This window comes from Taudactylus pleione, unplaced genomic scaffold (assembly GCF_031769625.1).
Source record: "Taudactylus pleione unplaced genomic scaffold, aTauple2 ptg000436l, whole genome shotgun sequence".
Lineage (NCBI taxonomy): Eukaryota > Metazoa > Chordata > Amphibia > Anura > Myobatrachidae > Taudactylus > Taudactylus pleione.
In genome coordinates, this window is record NW_028284838.1 from 3,939,157 (window position 1) to 3,964,579 (window position 25,423).

A 25,423-nucleotide genomic window follows, 5' to 3' on the forward strand; every position below is an offset into this window, starting at 1 on the left:
GCCAAATACGATCCATGAATTCCCAGACAGATTCCGGACAGATGAATCCTTTCCTTGTAATAATCTTTGGTAATTCCTGGCAAAGGTGGGTGTTATAGCCAGACACTTTGAAGGCTGTAACTTTGAACTGCTTTATAGAAAACATGTGAATGAAACCTTTCCACGCTGCAGAACATGATGGAGAAATCCCTTCAAGTTCCGCACCTAGAGCAACTTTTTTTTTCATGTTCTCTGAGGCCTCTCCTGACTGTGAAGAAAGATTCTCCACACTGTAGTCTTCCATTGTGACTTTTTAATGGTGATTTCAATGTTGTCCATTGGCTGAGATCCATCTCATCTGAGGTTTGGGTTTTCCCCATGCAAATGAGACAATTCACATCCAGAAGGTGACTCTTATGTTTAGCCATGGTGGCAGTCTCTCTTTTGGCAGAATTAGGCTTTAGTTTTTACAAATATAGGCTTTAGTTTTTTAGAGCATATAACTTTATAAGCTGTTAGGATAACATTTCTGCTATGTTTAAGATTAAAAAAAAACTTTTTGTAACCCAATAACTTTAAAAAAAAGTTTTCATTGCAATATTCATGCAGCCCCTTGACAGACAGCAGCACAGCACCCCTGTGCAGCTATGCCGATGACAGGTGTGGCTGATGCACACACAAAAAAAAATTGTATATTTATTATTTTGGGCAGCAATCCCTCGACAGACAGGAGCACAGTACCCCTGTGCAGCTATGCAGATGACAGTGACAGCCAGGTGTAAAATTGATAATAAATTAATTAAAAACAATTCATTGGGTGCAGCCCCATGCGGTTAAATTGATCATAAATTAATTTAAAAGCAATTCATTGGGTGCAGCCATTGGCTGTTAAATTGATCATAAATTAATTTAAAAACAATTCATTGGGTGCAGCTCCTGGCTGTTAAATTGATCATAAATTAATTTAAAAACAATTCATTGGGTGCAGCCCCTGGCTGTTAAATTGATCATAAATTAATTTAAAAACATTTCATTGGGTGCAGCCCCTGGCTATTAAATTGATCATAAATTAATATAAAAATAAATCATTGGTTCCTAAACTAACCATAACATTAATTTAAAATGTCAGGCAGCAATGTCCCAACCAGCACATAATGGAAAGGAAAAAGGTGCAAGAAGAAAAAGTCCTTGGGCCCTCCCACCCACCCTTATGTTGCATACGAAACAGGACAGTTTAACAAACCAATCATTTCAGCGACAAGGACTGGCAATTGTGGTTGAAATGATTGGTTTGTTTGGAACCCCATAAAACAAGCTGATCCCATACTCAAACTGGCTTTACATTACAAGTCGTCCTCATCCTCATCATCCCCATCAGTGTGTACATCCTCTCCTTCACAAAATATTATTTCATCCCCGCTGGAATCCACCATAGGCGCCTCTGTAATTTTTTGATGTAATTATTGGTAGAGGTCTTCCTCGTGGAATTTGTAATTCATTTTAATGAACATCATCTTTTCCACATTTTGAGGAAGTAACCTCCTATGCCGATCACTGACAAGGTTGCCAGCTGCACTGAAAACTCTTTTGGACTACACACTGGAGGGTGGGCAACTAAGAAATGCAAAGCCAGTTTGTGTATGGGACTCCAAATTGCCTCTTTTTCCTGCCAGTACTGAAAGGGACTGTCTGACATGTCTAATAGGATGTTATCTCTGAAATAGTCCTCCACCATTCTGTGAATGGAAACCGTATCACACATAGTCACGGTAGAAGACATGTCACTAGTAGGCAGTTCTCTCAGGCCCGACCAGATGTAATTTTCCATTGAACGATCTGCATGACCAGCAGGCATTCTGTAAGGAAAATTTAGTTTTCTCCTGGCAGCTTTTGAAACTGAAGGAGGAGATGATGGCATTTCACATGCAGCTGCAGATGACAATTTTTTGACCAACAACTCTTTGCATAGTTTTAGAGTTTGGTCTGTTGGGAAAAAACTCACAAGGTAGGACTTAAACCTAGGATCCAGAATGGTGGCCAAAATTTATTTTTCAGATTTCAATAGATTGACGATTCTTGGATCCTGGTGAAGTGAATCAAGGGCTTGATCCACCAGTCTGACATACTTTGCGCAATCGCTCTGTTTCAGCTCCTCCTTCAGTTTCTCCAGCTGGTTTTGCAAAAGTCTTATGAGGGGAATGACCTGACTCAAGCTGGCAGTGTCTGAACTAACTTCACGTGTGGCAAGTTCAAAGGGTTTGAGAACCTTGCACAACCCGGAAATTATTCTCCACTGCGCTTGAGTAAGGTGCATTCCCCCTCCACGGCCTATGTCATAGCCCGTTGTATAGGCCTGGATGGCCTTTTGCTGTTCCTCCATCCGCTGAAGCATATAGAGGGTAGAATTCCACCGAGTTACTACCTCTTGCTTCAGCTGATGGGAGGGCAAATTTAATAGTACCTGCTGGTCATGCAATCTTCGACAAGCGGTCGCCGAATGTCTAAAATGTCCTGATATTTTGCGGGCCACTGAGAGCATCTCCTGCACGACCATGTCACTTTTTAAAAAACGTTGCACCACCAAATTAATTGTGTGAGCAAAACATGGGACGTGTTGAAATTCGCCCACATGTAATGCTCTAACAATGTTGGTGGCATTGTCTGAAATCACAAATCCTGAGGAGAGTGCAAGTGGGGTAAGCCATTTAGCAATGATTTCCCTGAGTTTTTCGAAGAGGTTCTCAGCGGTATGCCTCTTAGTGAAACCAATTATACAAAGAGTAGCCTGCCTCTATCAGTTGTCTTTTGGTAGATGTTGCTGCTGCTGTTGCTGTTGTAGGCAATACACCTACCCAGTGGGCTGTCACAGTCATGTAATCCTTAGTTTGCCCTGTCCCACTTGTCCACATATCAGTGGTCAAGTGGACAGTGGGTACAACGGCATTTCTGAGGACATTAATAAGGTTTTTTTAATGTACAGACTTGGAATTCCTGTTCTAGCGAAGTGGAATCTAGAAGGGATCTGGTAGCGAGGACACGGAACCTTAAAAAACTGTTGAAAACCCACTGCAGTAATGGCGGATACTGGACGCACATCTAATACCAGCATAGCTGTTATGGTGTCAGTAATCTGCTGTGCAAATGGGTGATTGCTATCATTCTTGTTTGCCCTTGCAAATGATTGTTTGACAGTTAATTGTTTTTTGGAGGATACGCTACAAGTAGATTTCTTCCTGGTCCCCTTCTGGGATGAAGATCCACTGACAGCAACAGCAGCAGCAACAGGCGTAGTCATCAAGGATTCTTCTGAGGAATCACGGATAGGAGAGGAGTCAATCATACTTCAAATACCAACATTGGATGCAGGGGTTAGTGTTGGAGATTGAAGGAGCTTAGATCTCACAGAGAGGGAGCAGGTAGGTGACACTGGACTTGTTACGTTTTGAGTTTTGGAATTTGGCAATGTACACTTTGATATTTGCTGAATGCGCTCCATATGGCTTGACAACTGTTGTCCGGATCAGGATGGAAATAATTCCACACGTGAAAAGTAGATTTTTTTGTCTTTTGTCCCGGCATGACAACAATGGGGTTTGCCTTTTTCAAACCATGGGCAACAGCTGTTGCCTTACTTAAACAAAGGACATCCTCAGCATCAACATCCTCATCACCAACATCTTCATCATCAACATCCTCATCATCTTTAGCGCCTTCAACTACCAAAATATCCTCCTCCTCCATGTGCAATTCCACAGAAGCATCCTCAATGACTATGGCCCTGATTCAGAGCCGGACGCTCTGACCAGAGCGCTCGCTCTGAATCAGGGTCCACCTCCATTAATATGGAGCGTCCTCCTGGACGCTCGTATAGCTGTGGGTCACCACCCACAGCATATATGAGCGTGCAGGATGATGGTCGCGATGGTCTTGACCATCGCAACCATCAAAACTGTGAGCAGAAGCCTGCGGTTGAGTTTTTCAATCACAAGGCCAGGAGTGATTTTGGCTCTATCAGAGCCAAAATCACTCCCACTGACATCACTAGTGATGTCAGTGGGGCCGGCTTCAGACGGTAGGCGTTCCCTTGGAAACTCCTCCGTCTGGCAGGCACGCCCCTTGCACGCCCACCAAAGGGGGCGTGCTGTCAGTCAACATCGACAGCACGCCCCCTTTGATGAGACACTCCGAGCGAAGGAAGGTCCTTCGCTCATCGCGTTTCGCATATGCGCACGACGGAGCTCCCTCCTTCGTGCGCATGTGCAGTGCAGACCATGGACCCACTTGCGAGCGGACAGCCGCTTGCGAGTGGGTCTGAATGAGGGCCTATGGCCCTCATTCAGAGCGCTCGCTATTTGCAGTTGTTCGTTCTAAAACAAGGGGTGGCTATTCAAATGAACCGTTCGCTAATTGCGGTCTGTTCAAGCCTCTAAGTCTGAACGAGCGAGCAAAACTTGCGGTTGTAACTTTGAAAAATACGCCCCCTTGCCGCTCGCACCATACGTCATGTCTGCTATTTATTAGATTAATCGAGTACATCGAACATCGTATGATCTGCTCGCTATTCCTGTGGCTGGTTTTTTCAACCGCTATTTTGCGAGCAGTTCTGAGTAAAAAAAAAACCAAGTGACGTGGTCAATGACGCTGCTGTATTAATTATGCACTCCCTTAAAATGCCCGTTTTGACCTTTAAGCACGCCTGCGTTCGAATTCCACACCTCCGTTTTCAAGCACCTTCCCCTGTTACCACCCACATACGCCTCCTTCTGTCACTCAAAATAGCAGGCATTCGCTATATAGCGAACAAACGATTTTCGGCCGCACAGACTGGTTTCGCGCATGCGTATTAAAATCCGTACGCATGCGCAGTTGTGCGAACATCGGTCATAACGAACGAGCGGCCGCTTACGAGCGGCTCTGAATCAGGGCCTATGTGTGCAAGATGTTGACTGCCTTTCCCCACATTTACAGAGGGCACACAAATGTTGGAACTTAGAGGATCCTCCAGTACACTAGTATTTAGGTCAGGCTCACACATGGCAACCGCTGACACACTTGTACTCTCCTCGGGGATTTGCGATTTCGATTTCTCAGGGCACAAAGTAGGTTTTTCCGGAGCTGTCTTAACAACTCTCACAGTTTTAATTGGACCACCACCACTACTACTACAAGCAGAAGGGCTATCAGCAGTCTTCCTAAAGAAAGGGCAAGGCCTTATCCTTTCCTTGCCACTTCGTGTAGTGAATGGCATATTGCCAATTTTTTGTTTATCTAAAGGCAAATATCCTTTCAATTTTTTTTTCTTAACTTCAGTAAAACTTGCTGTACCATATCGATGGCGTGACTTAAGCCCTGGGGCATGGGCCTTCATAGAGGACGAGGAAGTTGACGGCCTTGCACTGCTGGCGGCAGCTACAACATGTGATTCTTGGCCTTGCTCTCCTGTCATGTGAAAGCCGTTCATATTTTCTGCAGTCTTGAAGCAGTGTCACAATCACCAATAGTGTAGCCAAGGTGCGGTTACAAAATTCCCACACGTGCAGTCGTGCGCACACACAAAAATATTAGAAAAAAAGACAAATGATGATTTTCATTTTTCGTCAGCTCCAGAAGAACTTGGGCCAAGAGCACAGATTGATCATGACTGGAGTCAGGCAGCACAAGGTTGCAACTTGCATTGCTGGCTGGCTCTTGCGCGCTACTGCAGTTAAACACCCACGAGCACACACAGAAGAAAAAAATATAAGACACTTTTATTGGGTTTTTTTGGAGCACGACTGTAGTCTGGTAGCACAAGATTGTTGCAACGTGTGTTGCGGTACTGCAGTTAAGCCTAACATGCATGCACACACAGAAAAATATAAAAGACACTTAGATTTTTTTTTTTTTTACTTTTTTTTTTTTGGAGTCCAGAACTTGGGCCCAGAGATGGACACAGCACAAGCCCAGGACACAGCAGACAGCCCAGATGGATCAGCAGACAGCACAGTGACAGTAACAGCACCGTGACCAGAGACCACAATGGATCAGCAGACAGCACAGTGACAGTGACAGCACCGTGACCAGAGACCAGAATGGATCAGCACCAGCCCAGGACTCAGCAGATAGCACCAGCACCTCTCCCAGCCCTACACTACCCACCCTCCCTTTCAGTCTCCACAGCCGGAGTGAAATGGCATCAGTCACGTGGTCCCTTATATGCTACATTGATCATAGAGACGAAAGCTCGCGAACCGCAAGATTTCAGACTCTATTGTTTTGCCTCGGTTTCGAGATCCCAGTAAGGCGGGAAACTCCGAGCCTGCTTGGATCCGACTCGGTTATGCTAAATTCAGATGGGTTCGGAACTCTGGAATCCGAACCCGCTCATCTCTAGTTTATACATATTGCTGCATTAGCGATCATAACACTCAACAAGCAGCCAAATGTCAGGTGTCCTTGTGGGGAGTTTGGAGTAGATGGTAGCATGAGCAAGGGAAGGAGAAACACATGAGGGCCCAGCTCCTGAGAGCTTACATTTTAAAGGGGAGGGGCAGACAGACAGGGGTGTATTGGAGGTTAAGGAATGGATTGCTTTTGTTGGAAGTCAATAAGCTAATTGGGAAACCAATTTACAATTTATGTTCTTTTTCCACAAATTCCTCTGTAGAGGTTACAAGTATTTACACTTACAGTATTGCAGGGTGTGGCAGGTTCAGGAACCTATGAACTCTACATCCATAGAAATTAATTCCATTGAGTTTCCTGACTCTGCATAAGATCTCTCTTTGTGTGTGATAGTGTAGGTGACAAATTCAATCTATAGGCCTCTCAGACTGAAGCCCACTTGGTCAGAGTGCCCTGTCAAAAATTATTTCACAGTTTGGGTCCTGATCAAGAATCTCAATAAATATATTTAAGACGCACTATCGGTGACCATCAGCAGCACCATCGGGCATCAAGTGCACCCTGGTCACCGCTGACACCGACACATCTGAGACTTGCCTCTAACTGCTCCCCCCCAGTTACCACCCAGAAACGCCCATCAAAATTGAACAGCTCTCCAAGCAATTTCAATCTGCATCTCCCGATGGTAACCATTAGGATGCATGCGCAGATCGTCCATCTGTAATTAAGTAGAAATGTTAAGTCTGCAGCTGTAAAACAAAGTCTTATTTTCAGAGTCTTAGTGGTATATTTGCTGAAGGTCGATTTTATTCGATTTAAAATTGATCAAGATCAATCTTTAGTAAATATACCCTACACTTTTGCAATGATTACAGAATAATAAGAATTTGAAAGTCACACTAGTTTTTTTTTTTATTAATCAAGACTTTCTCCTTGACAAGGATACAACCATTTAATGTTTGAAAGTAAAGTGTTAATCTACACCTTTTATATACATTACATTATTCTAAAATGTTAAGATACCACAGTTTCAAGGAAGTCCGTTAATGCATGTAGCTGGTACCCTGTCCAAAGGTATACCAACACTGATGAACCTCTGCATGCGCCGCTGCAATGATCAGCAGGGCGCAGGCCCGTACTGGGTCCATTCAGGAAGAAGATGCATCTTGATTGTCCAGCACCGGCAGACAGTAGTGCAATAAAGTTTTTTTGTTTATTGCAGTGCAGAGTGTAACGTCATGATGTCACACAGTGCTGCCCTGCCGAAAGGCAGATTAGAGGAGCCACGGTGGAAGGAGCAACCAAAAGACATAGAAGAAGGTAAGTCAATTATCTGTGGATTAGAGCTGGAGGGATGCAGGGGCTCGAGCTGGAGAGATACTGGTGGACTGGATAAACAAAGGAAGACTAGAGAGACACTGTGGGGGACTGGAGAGACACTGTGTGGCTGGAGAGACAGAAGGGGGTCTGGGGCTTGTGAGACACCGTGGGGCTGGAGAGACAGAAGGGAGCTGGGGCTGGAGAGAACTGGGAAGAAGTGGCTGGAGATTAGAAACAACTGGCAGAATTAAAAGATAATGGCTCAGGGACAGTAGTCTTCATTCTAAAGAAACATTACAGGTACAAATGGTATCAAAATAGCAAATACCATTTAATAATATAAAATTGTTAAAGAAAGTCGAAGCCGGATAATTGGCTGAGACAGAATCTGTTTAAAACCAAGATCTGCAAAATGCCATTTTAGTTACAACTAAAAAAATCCTTACATTAAATATTCAGTGATGACAAGACAGGTTTTGTTGATTTGTCTGTGACAAATAAGTAAAGAATACACAAAGATATGTTGAGCGTTTGCTCTGCATACAGAACAGTATGCCTATGAAAATTGAAGTATAATACAGACACTAATATACTCAGAAGGAATGGATTGGGAAACAATTGTTAGACGTCTAAGCTATCGTTAGCCATTGTAGGCCTTGTATCTAATGTGATGTGGTTAAGGAGAAATTAATTGTATTCTGGGTAAGCCATTGTCTTTGAGTCTGATGCTTAAACAGATTAGCCTTGCCTTTGTGATCTCATCAGGCATCTTTTGATCACCTGTGTAAACCCCCATTGCCTGTCATTTTTGTAGTCCAGACAAGTAATATCAAAACCAAGTAAAGCATAGAGAAATATATACAGTATATATATTAATTCATGATAAATACATGCATGCACATAAACAATCGCATGTGTATTCACAATGCGTGCAAATATACACACAATTGCATTAAAAGGTTCCGCAGTATTTTAGATTAATATTCAGGGTTTTATTTATATCAGCAATGTTGTGAAATGTATGTATTTGATATTAATGGTATAGAACATCGTAGACATTTCATGTTTGGTACTGTACTGATACCCTGTCTATTTCCAGATACCCGGTTATATCGGCAAGGGAATCGGATCATGCGTTCGGGAGTTATGGACCATAGTGAAATATTGGTTGAAATATAAAACTCTGTATGCTGATCCTGTGGTTAATTTAAATCAATTAAAGAAAGACAATGCAATCTGAAGAAGTGTGACATACCCCTAGTGAACTGGCCTATGAACTTCAGTGTACTACAAAGACCAAGAGCAAGAACCAATGGAATTATGTTTGTCTGTCTACATTGCTGTTATCATGATCAGTTTGGGTATATAGCCTGTGTACTGCTCCCAGTTAGGAGCCATTCTTCTTCTTGGATGACCGCAGGCTTCTGGATTGATGTCTGTAACTGGGACCAGTGCGCTGGCGTATGTATATCGACTGTACCTATATTGAATGTAACCTTTGCACGTATTGTCTAGATCATGTGCATTTAACTACCTTTTTCTTTTATGCTGAATAATAACTTTTTGTGCTTTGGAACCACAACCAAAGTCCGAAAGTGTTTATTGCTGTGTGTGACTATTCATAACGCTAATTAGCATCATATAAGGTTTAGAAGTTATAAGCAGGATTCCATAGAGGTTATAGGCAGGATTCCATAGAGGTTATAGGCAGGATTGCATAGAGGTTATAGGCAGGATTGCATAGAGGTTTTAAATAGGATTCCATAAGAAGTACACATTTTCCTTGCACCAAAACTTATGTAACTATGTATTATTTGATTGAATTTCTGTTATATGACAATGACATTGGTTATATTCCTACACAAACAGGCACCTTCCGGACCATGTGTTCTACTACGTGAATAGTGCATACCGACTGAAGACACCATCTGCCCAGGGAAGATCTAATTCTTCAGAGGTTCCCCATTGCAGAGAAACCACATATAGGTAAGGCAAACTCTCACGTGACTGGCCTGTACCTGCCAGGGACCCGGGGATGGGGGAACCCCAAAAATGTGGGTGTACTGGTCCCCATCATTTCTGTTGCCAGCCCTAGAGTTGGTTGTTCCTAGTAACTACACACTACGGGACTAATGCAGTGTTGAAAGCTATGTAGTCAGTTTTGTGGCTGCATCTTGCATATTTTTGCACTGCCCATGGCCCAGAGCCAAGTGTATGCATCTACAAGTGATTCAGAATCATACACAACTCATTCGCGTCTTCATCATCCTTGAGCAGTAACATAACGTTAGTGGGGTCCAATTTGTGTTCAACTCTGTATCAGTCTCTATGTGAACTAATGTGCCTAGTTTTGTGGCTGACAGTAGACATCAGTATTCCTTTTGGGAAATGAGATTATTAAACGGAGAAGAGGGGATGGGGAGAATACATTTTAAGGGATGTCCTTTTGTGTGTGCATATTGTACCAGTCCCAAGCTGGGGGTCTTTCGGTTTCATTGCAAAGTATTGCATTAATGCAGAGAAGCACATTTCTCAGTTCACTCATTGCAATATAATAAAACTCTCCACAATCTAAATTGCCATATATAATAGTCCCTGTGCCCCCTCATTCTCATTAATTTAAACTATAATGAGGATAAAGTGATCCGTGTATTATGAGAAATTGGCAACTTTATTTTGCAGGGGTAGTAGAGGATGGGATTTAACACTTTTGCTCTGTAAGTGATTTCCAGTGAAAATCTCCAGATCTCTCAGAATCACATGAAATAAATAACACCTATAGAATGGAGGGCCTGATTTAGACCCGCTCGCAAGCGCTGAGCACTCGAAAACCAGGTCGATGGTGGCCCAGTGCGCATGCGCACTACGGAGCCGGCTCCGTCGTGCGCATGCGCGAGACCCGGATAGCGACGGGCAAACCGTTGCTCCGGGTCTCGTACCATAGGGGGTGTGCTGTCGATGTTGAGTGACAGCACGCCCCCTTTGGTGGGCGTGCCGGGGGCGTGGCTGCCCAGACGGAGGCATTCCCATGGGAACGCCTACCGTCTGGGGCCGGCCCCACTGACATCACAAGTGATGTCAGTGGGAGTGCTTTCGGCTCTGTTTGAGCCGAAAGCACTCTAGGGCTTGCGGCAACAAGACCCTACCACAAGGGTCTCGTCGCAAGCCCGATGGTCGCGATGGTCTTGACCATCGCGACCATCTTCCTGGCTGCTCGCTATAGCTGTGGGTGGTCACCCACAGCTATACGAGCGGCCAGGAGGCCGCTCTAAAATCAAGAAGGCCGGCCCTGATTCAGAGCGTCCGGCTGTGAATCAGGGCTGGAGTACAATCTGTTACCGTTTTAAAGTTTTTCCATTGTTAAGATCCAATTAACTCACCATAATGATTTAAATTTATAAAAAATCAATAGTTTGGAATAGTCTGCTTGCCCAAGTAGGCTTACAATGAGAGTTTGATGTGCATGGCATCTAATACACATTGGGGGTCATTCAGACCCACTCGCGAGCGGCAGTACGCTCGCAAGTGGGTCGATGTTCCCCACTGCGCATGCGCACGATGGAGGGAGCTCCGTCGTGCGCATGCGCAAGACCCGGCGAGCGAAGGACTTTCCATCGCTCCGGGTCTCGCACCAAAGGGGGCGTGCTGTCGATGTTGATTGACAGCACGCCCCCTTTGGTGGGCGTGCCTGCCAGACGGAGGAGTTCCCATGGGAACGCCTACCATCTGAAGCCGGCCCCAGTGACATCACTAGTGATGTCAGTGGGAGTGATTTTGGCTCCGATAGAGCCAAAATCACTCCTGGCCTTGCGGTTGAGAAACCCGACCACAGGGTTTCACTCGCAAGTCCGATGGTCGCGATGGTCAAGACCATCGCGACCATCTTTTTGGACGCTCGTATATGCTGTGGGTGGTGACCCACAGCTATACGAGCATCCAGGAGGACGCTCCATTTTAATGGAGGTGGGCCCTGATTCAGAGCGAGCGCTCTGGTCAGAGCATCCGGCTCTGAATCAGGGCCATAGTTATGAGGGCTATTAATGCTCAGAATTGTCAACATGTGATTACTGTTCCCTACACAGTACTCTACAGTCATGGTTGGACTCATGGAAGAACTCAATATAACTGGTGTGTGATTAGCACTGGAAGTGTTGAGGCTTGGGTTCTAATGGAACCCCGAGGTTCAACTTTTTTAAACTTGTCAGAACATTCATTTAATAATAGTATGTTAGCTTAAAAAAATTATAGAGGACACCAGTGGTGTAACTAGGGTATTTGGAGCCCAGGCAAATTGAAAAATGCAGCTACCCCCCTACCTATGTGCGCGTGCCTTAGGCGCGTGTGTTGAAAAATGGGCGTGGTCAAAAGGGGCATGGCCACTAAAAAATGGGGCATCTCAACATGACACACCATTTTCTCATCACTCTGAACATTCCTTTCCATTCCATAAGCACCTTAACACAGTGAACCTTATACAGTTCCCCAACTGCATTGCCCCCAGTAGTGGTCCCCCTTATGCAGGCCCCCAGTAGTGCCCCTTATACAGTACCCCCAGTAGTGATCCCCCTTATGCAGCCCCCCACTAGTTCCCCTTATACAGTGCCCCCAGTCGTGGTCCCCCTTATGCAGGCCTCCAGTAGTGATCCTCCCTATCCAGTGCCCCTTATACAGTGCCTCCTGTAGAGGTTCTCCCTATTCAGTGCCCCCAGGAATGCCCCCCCCTGCAGTGCCTCTTGTGTCCCCAGTAGTATGCCCCTTATACAGTGCCCCCAGTAGTAGTCCTCCCTATGCAGTGCCCCAGTAGTGGTCCCCCTTATGCAGTGCCCCTTATATAGTGCCCCCAGTAGTTGGCCCCCCATGCAGTGCCCCCAGTAGTGGTCCCCCTTATGCAGTGCCCTTTATATAGTGCCCCCAGTAGTAGTCCCCCCCTATGCAGTGTCCCCAGTAGTGGTCCCCAGATGCAGTGCTACAGTAGTACTCCCCCCAGTAGTGCCCCCAATAGAGGTCCACCACCAGTAGTGCCCCCAGGAGTGTTCCCCCCCAATGTAGTGCCCCCAGTAGTAGTCCCCCCAATAGTCAGTGCCAGATTAATGTCCACATGGGCCTGGAGCTGAAATTCATGAAGGGCCTATAGTGTGTCACTGCAGGGGGTGTGACAATTGCTGCGGTGATGCGGGGGCATGACCACTGTGGAGTGGTCTACACAGGAAGTGTGACCTATGCCATGGGTGTGGCTATCTTCATGGAGGGCATAGCTTGTGCCTACCTTCAACCACTTTATAGTAGGGGTGTGCACCGGCCACTTTTCGTGTTTTGTGTTTTGGTTTTGGATCTGGATCTTTCTTCGTGTTTTGGATCTGGATTGGTTTTGCCAAAACCACCCTTCCGTGTTTTGGGTTCTGGGTTTTGTGTTTTGGATCTGTATTTTTTTGAAAAAAAGCATAAAAACAGCTAAAATCACAGAATTTGTAGGTTTTTCTGCTCCTATGCTATTATTAACCTCAATAACCTTAATTTCCACTCATTTCCAGTCTATTCTGAATACCTCACACCTCACAATAGTGTTTTTATGTCCAAAAGGTTGCACCGAGGTAGCTGGATGACTATGCTAAGCGACACGAGTGGGCGGCACAAACACGTGACCCATCTAGGCGTGAAACTGCAGTGGCAGACAGGATGGCATTGAAAAACTAGGCCCCAAACTGTACATAATGCAAAGAAAAAAAAGAGGTGCAAGATGGAATTGTCCTTGGGCCCTCCCACCCACCCTTATGTTGTATAAACAGGACATGCACACTTTAACAAACCAATCATTTCAGCGCCAGGGTCTGCCACACAACTGTGGCTGAAATGATTGGTTCGTTTGGGCCCCCACAAAACAAGCTGGCAATTAATCTGTCCCTGCACAAACTGGCTCTACGGAGGCAAGAAGTCGTCCTCATCCTCCTCATCCACAGATTCCTCACCCTCTTCAGTGTTATGTACATCCTCATCCTCACAGAGTATTAATTCATCCCTGCTGGAACCACAGGTCCCTCTGTACGTTCTGGAGGCTGGTCTCCCTGGAAGAGTTGATCATTCATTTTATGAACATCATCTTCTCCACATTTTGTGGAAGCAACCTCCTACGCCTTTCGCTAACAAGGTTCCCGGCTGCACTAAACACTCTTTCGGAGTACACACTGGAGGGGGGGCAACTCAGGTAAAATAGAGCCAGTTTGTACAGGGACCTCCAAATTGCTTCTTTTTCCTGCCAGTACAGGTACGGACTGTCTGACATGCCTACTTGGATGCTGTCACCGATGTAATCCTTTAACAGACAGACGCACGCTTGTCGCTGCTGCTTTGAGGATTCAAGTGCGGCTACAGCCCACACAATTCACAAAGACAGAAAAAAAAAAGAATATTTTTATTGTTTGTGGAGCACACTTTGAGGGTTACACCACCCTTTAACAGTCAGACGCACGCTTGTCGCTGCTGCTTTGAGGATGCAAGTGCTGCTACAGCCCACACAATTCACAAAGACAGAAAAAAGAAGAAGAATATTTTAATTGTTTGTGTAGCACACTTTGAGGGTGTCACCACCCTTTAACAGACAGACGCACGCTTGTCACTGCTGCTTTAAGGATGCAGGTGCGGCTACAGCCCACACAATTCACAAAGACAGAAAAAAGAAGAATATTTTTATTGTTTGTGTAGCACACTTTGAGGGTGTCACCACCCTTTAACAGACAGACGCACGCTTGTCGCTGCTGCTTTGAGGATGCAAGTGCGGCTACATCGCACACAAGTCACAAACACATTAAAAAAATAGTTTTTTATTTTTTGGAGCACTTTGAGAGTTACACCACCCTTTAACAGACAGACGCACGCTTGTCGCTGCTGCTTTAAGGATGCAGGTGCGGCTACAGCCCACACATTTCACAAAGACCGAAAAAAAAAGAACAATATTTTAATTGTTTCTGTAGAACACTTTGAGGTGTCACCACCCTTTAACAGACAGACGCACGCTTGTTGCTGCTGCTTTAAGGATGCAGGTGCGGCTACAGCCCACACAATTCACAAAGACAGAAAAAAGAAGAATATTTTTATTGTTTGTGTAGCACACTTTGAGGGTGTCACCACCCTTTAACAGACAGACGCACGCTTGTCGCTGCTGCTTTGAGGATGCAAGTGCGGCTACATCGCACACAAGTCACAAACACATTAAAAAAATAGTTTTTTATTTTTTGGAGCACTTTGAGAGTTACACCACCCTTTAACAGACAGACGCACGCTTGTCGCTGCTGCTTTAAGGATGCAGGTGCGGCTACAGCCCACACATTTCACAAAGACCGAAAAAAAAAGAACAATATTTTAATTGTTTCTGTAGAACACTTTGAGGTGTCACCACCCTTTAACAGACAGACGCACGCTTGTCGCTGCTGCTTTAAGGATGCAGGTGCGGCTACAGCCCACACAATTCACATAGACAGAAAAAAAAAGAAGAATATTTTTATTGTTTGTGGAGCACACTGTGAGGGTGTCACCACCCTTTAACAGACAGATGCACGCTTGTCGCTGCTGCTTTAAGGATGCAGGTGCGGCTACAGCCCACACAATTCACAAAGACAGAAAAAAAAAAGAACAATATTTTAATTGTTTGTGTAGCACACTTTGAGGGTTCACCACCCTTTAACAGACAGACGCACGCTTGTCGCTGCTGCTTTAAGGATGCAGGTGCGGCTACAGCCCACACAATTCACAAAGACAGAAAAAAGAAGAAGAATATTTTTATTGTTTGTGTAGCACACTTCGAGGGTGTCACCACCCTTTAACAGACAGACGCACGCTTGTCGCTGCTGCTTTAAAGATGCAAGTGCGGCTACATCGCACACAAGTCACAAACACATTAAAAAAATAGTTTTTTATTTTTTGGAGCACTTTGAGAGTTACACCACCCTTTAACAGACAGACGCACGCTTGTCGCTGCTGCTTTAAGGATGCAGGTGCGGCTACAGCCCACACATTTCACAAAGACCGAAAAAAAAAGAACAATATTTTAATTGTTTGTGTAGCACACTGTGAGGGTGTCACCACCCTTTAACAGACAGACGCACGCTTGTCGCTGCTGCTTTAAGGATGCAGGTGCGGCTACAGCCCACACAATTCACAAAGACAGAAAAAAAAAGAACAATATTTTAATTGTTTGTGTAGCACACTTTGAGGGTGTCACCACCCTTTAACAGACAGACGCACGCTTGTCGCTGCTGCTTTGAGGATGCAGGTGGAATCTAGACGGGATTTGGAACCGAGGACACACTACCTCCATCAATTGTCTAAATCCCACTGCACTAATGTCGGATACCGGACGCACGTCTAACACCAACATAGCAGTCAAGGCCTCAGTTATACGTTTTGCTTCAGGATGACTGCTGTCGTACTTCATCCTCATCGCTAGGGACTGTTGGAGGGTCAATTGTTTAGTAAAAGTAGTGATGTTCCTACTTCCTCTCTGGGATGATGAACAACTCCCAGCAGCAGCAACAGCACTAGGAGGAAGTGGTTCTTGATCTTTCCCTATTTTATTTTTATCGGAGAAAGTTTGGTCCTCCATTTATGTTATATTGATATATATACGTGCGGCTAAAGCGCACACAAACACAGAAAATATTTTTTTATTTTTGCTGGAGAGTAGTGCACTTTGTGGGTTACACCACCCTTTAAGAAATGAGCCAGCCGGCTCTTTACTTATGGGACACAGGCGCACGCTTGGCGCTGCTCCTTTGTTGATGCACGTGCAGCCACAGTGCACACAAGTCACAAACACAGAAAATATATATTTTTTTGGTTTGGAGTGTACTTTGGGGGTTACAGAACCCTTTAACGGTCAAGCCAGCCGGCCCTTTACTTATGACACAGGCGCACGCTTGGCACTACTTTGTTGATGCACGTGCGGCTACTGCGCACACAATTCACAAACACAGAAAATAATTTTTTTTTTGGTTTGGACTGGAGTGTACTTTCGGGGGATACAGCACCCTTTAACAGTCTAGCCAGCCGGCCCTTTACTTATGACACAGGCGCACGCTTGGCACTACTTTGTTGATGCACGTGCGGCTACTGCGCACACAATTCACAAACACAGAAAATAAATTTTTTTTTGGTTTGGACTGGAGTGTACTTTCGGGGGTTACAGCACCCTTAACGGTCAAGCCAGCCGGCCCTTTACTTATGACACAGGCGCACGCTTGGCACTACTTTGTTGATGCACGTGCGGCTACTGCGCACACAATTCACAAACACAGAAAATAATTTTTTTTTTGGTTTGGACTGGAGTGTACTTTCGGGGGATACAGCACCCTTTAACGGTCTAGCCAGCCGGCCCTTTACTTATGACACAGGCGCACGCTTGGCACTACTTTGTTGATGCACGTGCGGCTACTGCGCACACAATTCACAAACACAGAAAATAATTTTTTTTTTGGTTTGGACTGGAGTGTACTTTCGGGGGTTACAGCACCCTTAACGGTCAAGCCAGCCGGCCCTTTACTTATGACACAGGCGCACGCTTGGCACTACTTTGTTGATGCACGTGCGGCTACTGCGCACACAATTCACAAACACAGAAAATAATTTTTTTTTTGGTTTGGACTGGAGTGTACTTTCGGGGGTTACAGCACCCTTAACGGTCAAGCCAGCCGGCCCTTTACTTATGACACAGGCGCACGCTTGGCACTACTTTGTTGATGCACATGCGGCTACTGCGCACACAATTCACAAACACAGAAAATAATTTTTTTTTTGGTTTGGACTGGAGTGTACTTTCGGGGGATACAGCACCCTTTAACGGTCTAGCCAGCCGGCCCTTTACTTATGACACAGGCGCACGCTTGGCACTACTTTGTTGATGCACGTGCGGCTACTGCGCACACAATTCACAAACACAGAAAATAAATTTTTTTTTGGTTTGGACTGGAGTGTACTTTCGGGGGTTACAGCACCCTTAACGGTCAAGCCAGCCGGCCCTTTACTTATGACACAGGCGCACGCTTGGCACTACTTTGTTGATGCACGTGCGGCTACTGCGCACACAATTCACAAACACAGAAAATAATTTTTTTTTTGGTTTGGACTGGAGTGTACTTTCGGGGGATACAGCACCCTTTAACGGTCTAGCCATCCGGCCCTTTACTTATGACACAGGCGCACGCTTGGCACTACTTTGTTGATGCACGTGCGGCTACTGCGCACACAATTCACAAACACAGAAAATAATTTTTTTTTTGGTTTGGACTGGAGTGTACTTTCGGGGGTTACAGCACCCTTAACGGTCAAGCCAGCCGGCCCTTTACTTATGACACAGGCGCACGCTTGGCACTACTTTGTTGATGCACGTGCGGCTACTGCGCACACAATTCACAAACACAGAAAATAATTTTTTTTTTGGTTTGGACTGGAGTGTACTTTCGGGGGTTACAGCACCCTTAACGGTCAAGCCAGCCGGCCCTTTACTTATGACACAGGCGCACGCTTGGCACTACTTTGTTGATGCACATGCGGCTACTGCGCACACAATTCACAAACACAGAAAATAATTTTTTTTTTGGTTTGGACTGGAGTGTACTTTCGGGGGTTACAGCACCCTTAACGGTCAAGCCAGCCGGCCCTTTACTTATGACACAGGCGCACGCTTGGCACTACTTTGTTGATGAACGTGCGGCTACTGCGCACACAATTCACAAACACAGAAAATAATTTTTTTTTTGGTTTGGACTGGAGTGTACTTTGGGGGTTACAGCACCCTTTAATGGTCAAGCCAGCCGGCCCTTTACTTATGACACAGGCGCACGCTTGGCACTACTTTGTTGATGCATATGCGGCTACTGCGCACACAATTCACAAACACAGAAAATAATTTTTTTTTTGGTTTGGACTGGAGTGTACTTTCGGGGGTTACAGCACCCTTAACGGTCAAGCCAGCCGGCCCTTTACTTATGACACAGGCGCACGCTTGGCACTACTTTGTTGATGCACGTGCGGCTAAGGCGCACACAATTCACAAACACAGAAAATAATTTTTTTTTTGGTTTGGACTGGAGTGTACTTTCGGGGGTTACAGCACCCTTAACGGTCAAGCCAGCCGGCCCTTTACTTATGACACAGGCGCACGCTTGGCACTACTTTGTTGATGCACGTGCGGCTACTGCGCACACAATTCACAAACACAGAAAATAATTTTTTTTTTGGTTTGGACTGGAGTGTACTTTCGGGGGTTACAGCACCCTTAACGGTCAAGCCAGCCGGCCCTTTACTTATGACACAGGCGCACGCTTGGCACTACTTTGTTGATGCACGTGCGGCTACTGCGCACACAATTCACAAACACAGAAAATATATTATTTTTTTAGCACTTGGGGGGAGCACCCCTGATGGACAGAGCACCCCCTGGACAACACTTCAGCACCCCTTTAGGACTGGGACACTGCACAGGACTTTGGAGTGGACACAGCCCCTATGGAGAACTGACTGCACAACACAGTCCAGCCAGCCCCTATGGACTTTGAAGTAGTGGACACAGCCCCTATTAACAACAGCAGCACAGCACAACACAGCCAGCCCCTATGGACTTTGAAGTAGTGGACAACAGCAGCACTACACTACACTACACTACACAGCCCTAACTCCCACCCTCCCTCTTCACTGTCCACAGCCGAGTGAGAAAATGGCGCCGACGTGTGTACCTTATATAGGATCCAAAACCCGCGAGACTCGGAAGGCGGGAAGATGACGTTTTGCCTCGATTTCAGATCCGAGTCAGGCGGGAAAAGTCGAGCCTGACTCGGATCGGACTCGGATCGGGGGGGCTCGGGGGGGTTCGGATTTCAGAAATCCGAACCCGCTCACCCCTACTTTATAGTAGAGAAATAGCAAGAAAACTGGTTTGTTTGTTTTTTGTGAAAGGGTGTGAACTGTATTGTCTGCCTTTCCGTGACTGCTAGTACAGTTTAGTTTAATAAAAAAAAAATGTTCACTGATTATTGCCATATTTCCATAAGTGTTCATCCCACATCCCTAATCACTGCAGCAAATTAATAAATGAACTGCCATATTTTGCTGTTCCTTTTTAACAAACAAAACTGCAATGGTAATACTGGACCAGGGCGGGGTTAACTTACTGCTGTTTAGCTGTGCATGCATGAGCCGGGTTGGGGCCCAGGGTGGGGCACTATGTAGTATGAATGAGAGCAGGAAGAGAACGGTCTCTTCCTGCTTATCTACCCTGAGGGCACACATTATGCTATCCAGAGATGGTGTTATGTGTTAAGCTGGGTACACACTGGACAGTAGATTTGAACATTTCACGATTTTAGACGAGTTGAAACGACAAATCGTCCACATTGTCTACTGTGTACGCACTATTGCGCACTCCTGTGCTTCGTTCATCACATCCTCTGATCTGCCTGTAAGGTAGCAACATATGCAGTGCATAAAATTCAATATTGTAACGTGTACCGGCTACTAATGTGCACCGATATCTGTTGCGTTCCCTCCATTTCTGACTACAAAGCAGCTCCCATAGGTTCCAATACGTATTTACCAAGCTCTGAAAAGCGATGCCTATAGTAGCCTATGGGCTACGGTATACCAGAGTGATCTTCCATCTGCCCCTGATGACGCATGCCCAGGCCAACGAATGCGCACGCGCAGTACACGCACAGACAGAGCCAGTGTCCCGGCAAGAGATTATTCCTAAATTTGCGTGAAAATTGTAATTTTAAAATTTAAGCAAAATGATGATATCCCATCCACATTTATAATGTGGGAAATTACAAATTGACCCCTTAGCAACAATAAACAGTCATGGCATGTCACTGCCAATTACAGATACATCTTACAGTTCTATTACACCCTACACTATGACTAGATCTCCTACACCCTGCCCTATATATTTTCACACATACATATACATATGTTATTTATAATATGTGGGATCTGTCAGAGATATATATATATGTATATACGTACATATATACACACATACATATATATACATATGTTATTTATAATATGTGGGATCTGTCAGAGATATATATATGTGTATACGTACATATATACACACATACATATATATATATACATATGTTATTTATAATATGTGGGAACTGTTTGGAGATATATATATGTGTATACGTACATATATACACACATACATATATATATACATATGTTATTTATAATATGTGGGATCTGTCGGAGATATATATATGTGTATACGTACATATATACACACATACATATATACACATAAATATCCCCTCCAAACCGCACATACTATTATGATAAAAAACCTGAGGAGAATTCATTATTATGTACCTCATTCTCACCTCTCTCAGGTGACAGGGCTCAGTCAGTCAGTCACAAGGAGGCCAGCTTGATGGAGCTGCTCTCTCTGTAGTGCCGGATTAACGGCAGAGCGTATAGGGTGGTCACACATGGAGGCACCCCACACATAGCCCCTACTTTGGCACACTGGCTCTGAGACCCTGCACACAGTGTGATTGTGCTGTGACTGTGCAGTGCAGCAGGGACGCAGAGGAGAAGCATGCATGCACTGTTACTCTATACGACGCAGGGAGGGCATGTGAAGCCATCCATATGGCTCGCCACCCTTTGCACTCCCAACTCTGGTCCCCTTGGTGACAATCGGTCCCGTAATGTGCGCCTCAAGCTCCTATAGCCTCCCAATTTAAAACTGTGTGTGTGTATATATATTATATATCTATCTAGGTGTATATATACATATGTACACAAAATATATATATATATATTATATATATATATAGATATATATATATAGATATATATATATATACACACATACACTTCACACATAAATACAGGTTGAGTATCCCATATCCAAAATGCTTGGGACCAGGGGTATTTTGGATAACGGAATATTCCGTATTTTGGAATAATTGCATATCATAATGAAATATCTTGGGAATGGGACCCCAATATACACACAGAATGCATTTATGTGTTATATACACCTTATACACACAGCCTGCAGGTCATTTTATACAATATTTTCAAAAATTTTGTGGCTCAAGCAAAGTTTGTGTTCATACATGGAATACATTTATGTTTCATTTACACCCTATACACACAGCTTGAAGGTAATTTTATACCATAATTGTAATAATTTGTGCCTTAGACAAAAGATTGTGTACATTGAACCATCAAAAATCAAAGGTTTCATTATCTCAGTCATGCCAAAATTATTCCGTATTTCGGAATATTCCGTATTTCGGAATATTTGGATATGGGAGACTCGACCTGTATATATACATATTTACATACCCAGACATAGACATATTCATATACATATATACACACATTCACATATTTATACTATATACAGACACTATACTTTGTGTATATATATATATATATATATATATATATATACACACATGTGTACATACATATACATTTATTACAGTTACACACACATATGCTGCTATGCAGATGCCAGATATTACACCTACCTTCCTGAGTTTTCTCACAATGTGTCCGTCTGTAGTTGCCAGGGAAGGGTGAGGAGTGAATGGGCGGGGCTTTAGAAAACCCAGGGACTGAGCTTTGGACATTCCAGTGTTAACAGCTTTAGGGGCGGAGCGTATGGCAAATTAGGGGCCTAAGCGCCATTTTAGATAAACTCACACTTTAGTACATTTGGCGATAATACTATTAGCACCATGCGAATGCATCTGTGACCATCGCCATAAGTTACGGCGATTCACCAAAAGCCTATTTCATGACTTTACATATTATAAAGGATATATTTCAGAAATGGCTTTACAATATGTCAAAATTTGATTGCATTAGATGAATAGAGCAAATGGCCACATAACAACTAGCTTGTGTAGATAAAGCTTCCTGGATAGTGTTTGCCCTCACTACAGGTGGTCTGGCTCGAATACTCCCCTTACATAGCAAACTTCCTACAATGAAATGACTTCAAAGACTAGAGTGTTATCTTAGATCTGTCTCTTGTAGTTGGGGTATTTGCATTTACACAAAAGTCTGGGAGAACAAAAGAGCTTTTCCTTTGAACATGGGAAAGGTGGGGGCCTGCTGACTAAGATGTTCACTTAGTGAGATTTGGGTGCATCATGTCTTGTGCACACATTGATACGCACAATTGCGCTGTTAACTAGTCGCATATCAGCGAATGCATAGGACTTTGTATGAAACCGCTGTTTTATTAGCTTTATGCGCACGCATCTGCCCAAGTTAACTAGCGTCCTTATATCAAGCCCCGCACACTCACACATTACATATTCACACATAAGGTTTAATAAGCTTTAAAGTATAAGATTTAAGTTGGTTCAGTTAGTTTAAATGCTGTGAAATAAAGATATTTGATAACTAAGGTTTTATACATGTAAAGACAGCCGTGTTTGGTTTCGTACTCATGCTTACTCTTTCAACAGAATTCCGGTACTATTGGTGTGGAGATTGCATCATGCATTCCCAACTTATGGACCGCAGAGACTACAAGCAACAAAATGTATATTTTAGGAACAACTGCTAGGATGTAGCATGTGGGTGGGGGGGCAGAGACCCTCAGCTGTTAGAGGCTGGGTGAGTCTATTTGAACCAGCCTGTTAAATGCACTGTAAAAAAAAACCTTCTCCCCTGGGAACCAATGATATCAGCAACAAACTTCTCTATTGTCCTGTCTATTCTGGGGGGGTATAAATATGTGTGCTCAAACACTGGGTCTGGGTTCTTCTTGCTGAATGCTGATGGATGAGGGGTCTCTTGCTGATACCTAACATCTGGACCAGAGGTGCTGCGTATGTATACTGTACTTGGGTCTGTATAATTCCTTTGCGCTAAATTGTACACAGATCATAGCGTGTAACTGACTGTACTTTAACTTGAATAATTCTTTGTGCTTCAGAACCACATGTTTTGAGTCTGGAGTCTTTATTTATTGTATGACTGCGTACGCAAATTAGCGTCATCCCTAGAGGTTTATAGGAAGGATTTTAGAAGGTACAGGCAGGGGTATATAGAGGTTCATTTTAATATTGTCAGATGGGGGCTCATCGAGTGAAGTCACTTACCTACTCACACGGCACATACTGCTATCGATATCTCAGCAAAGGGTGGAGTGGCCACCTACAGGGTTTTCCTGTAACCGCTTTGTGCTGAAAAATCGCTATCCATTTTCATGTGAGCAAAGGAAGCTGACTAGAATCCAGGGACAAGAGAGGAAAAAGTTTGTTTTCCTTTGTTGATAGAACCAAATGTTTAAAAGGGTGCCGCAGTATTGAGTACGCAGCTGAGTCGCAGTTTTGCACACAGTAAAGACGCACTTTTGCGTACGCAGTTAAAAAGTCATTATACGGTTGTGTGGTAGTCGCATTATTTTGTATGTGACTGGTTACACAATAGCGTATACGTACTCCCGGTTGTGCTGCCATGGTGTTTAAACAAAGCAGTTGAGGTTTACCTTTTTCAATTGTTATCAATATCTGGGTTAACGTGTATTTTTCTGCGCAGGAAAAAAGTGTGTAACAGTGAATATTTGTTGGACAAAGTTAAGGGTATCGTATGATCCTTAAGGGCTAGGTGCAAGGGTTAGTCTAGCCGCTCGGTAAGTAGCTTTACCGTTCTATACACAGTAGCAGGTGTACATGTTGTCTTTGTTGTAGAGAGGTGCGTGGGAGTGGACGACATATAAACTCCCATAGGTGTGGAAGTTGCCTTACTAAATCTTATCCGGGTGTGGAAGTTGCCTTTTTCAAATCTTATCCAGGTGTGTGGGCGCCGCCGACTTAAATCGTCCACAGGTAAGTGAAAGTATCTTGATTGTCTTTCACCAGTTTAAATCTTTATTGAAAAGCATAGGATTTTGTCTCAGAATGGGAGCCATGCAAATAGTAGAAATGTTAGACAATGATGTGCTGCTAATGGAGGCGCCGATCGGATCGGCCCATCGATTATGCATACTAAGTACGGTACTTATGCAATAAGGTATTGTGATGTATGGTTTAAAATGACGATGAAGAGTGTTAGACCGTTTCCCAGAATTGGTAGTTTTGATAAGGATGTATTAGATAACGTCCGGGATCACATCAGTCTGATGCACTCCCGAGAAAAAAAAAAGGTCAAATATTTTGAATGTTTAAAATTGTGGCAGCATGAAGGGGATGCGTGGCTTAAAAATGTGCAAGCGACGCAAACTAGCGTTGTGAGCGCATTGCCAGAAAATACATCCGTGACGTTAAATTGCAATACGGGCGAGCCGCAAAATGGCATGCACGTACGGCAAGGTAGCGTTGTGGAGAGTATTGCCAGCAGTTCATGCTCACCTCCCCCACCTTATGTGGATGAAGGTGCAAGTACAGTTACCAAAAATACCCATAAAAATTTAACAAGCAATTTGTACCCTCTCTTAAGCAACCATAAAGAAAATGTTTATGATGTGGATGATGAGCCTATTGTAATGTCTGCCATTTCCCATGCTGTGCACATGATAGATGCTGTATCACCACAATCACGGGTGGTGCCGCCATCTCCATCGGTAACAGCAAGGGAAGTGTTAACACACTCTGCACCCGTAGAGGAAGTTGTTAATACCAAACGTAGCAGCAGCAGATTAAACCCCCAGCTAGGTAACCAGGTCAGAGGTAGCAACGCTACCGGTCTGCATCCCATTCGGACGATAACTGTTCCGAATGGA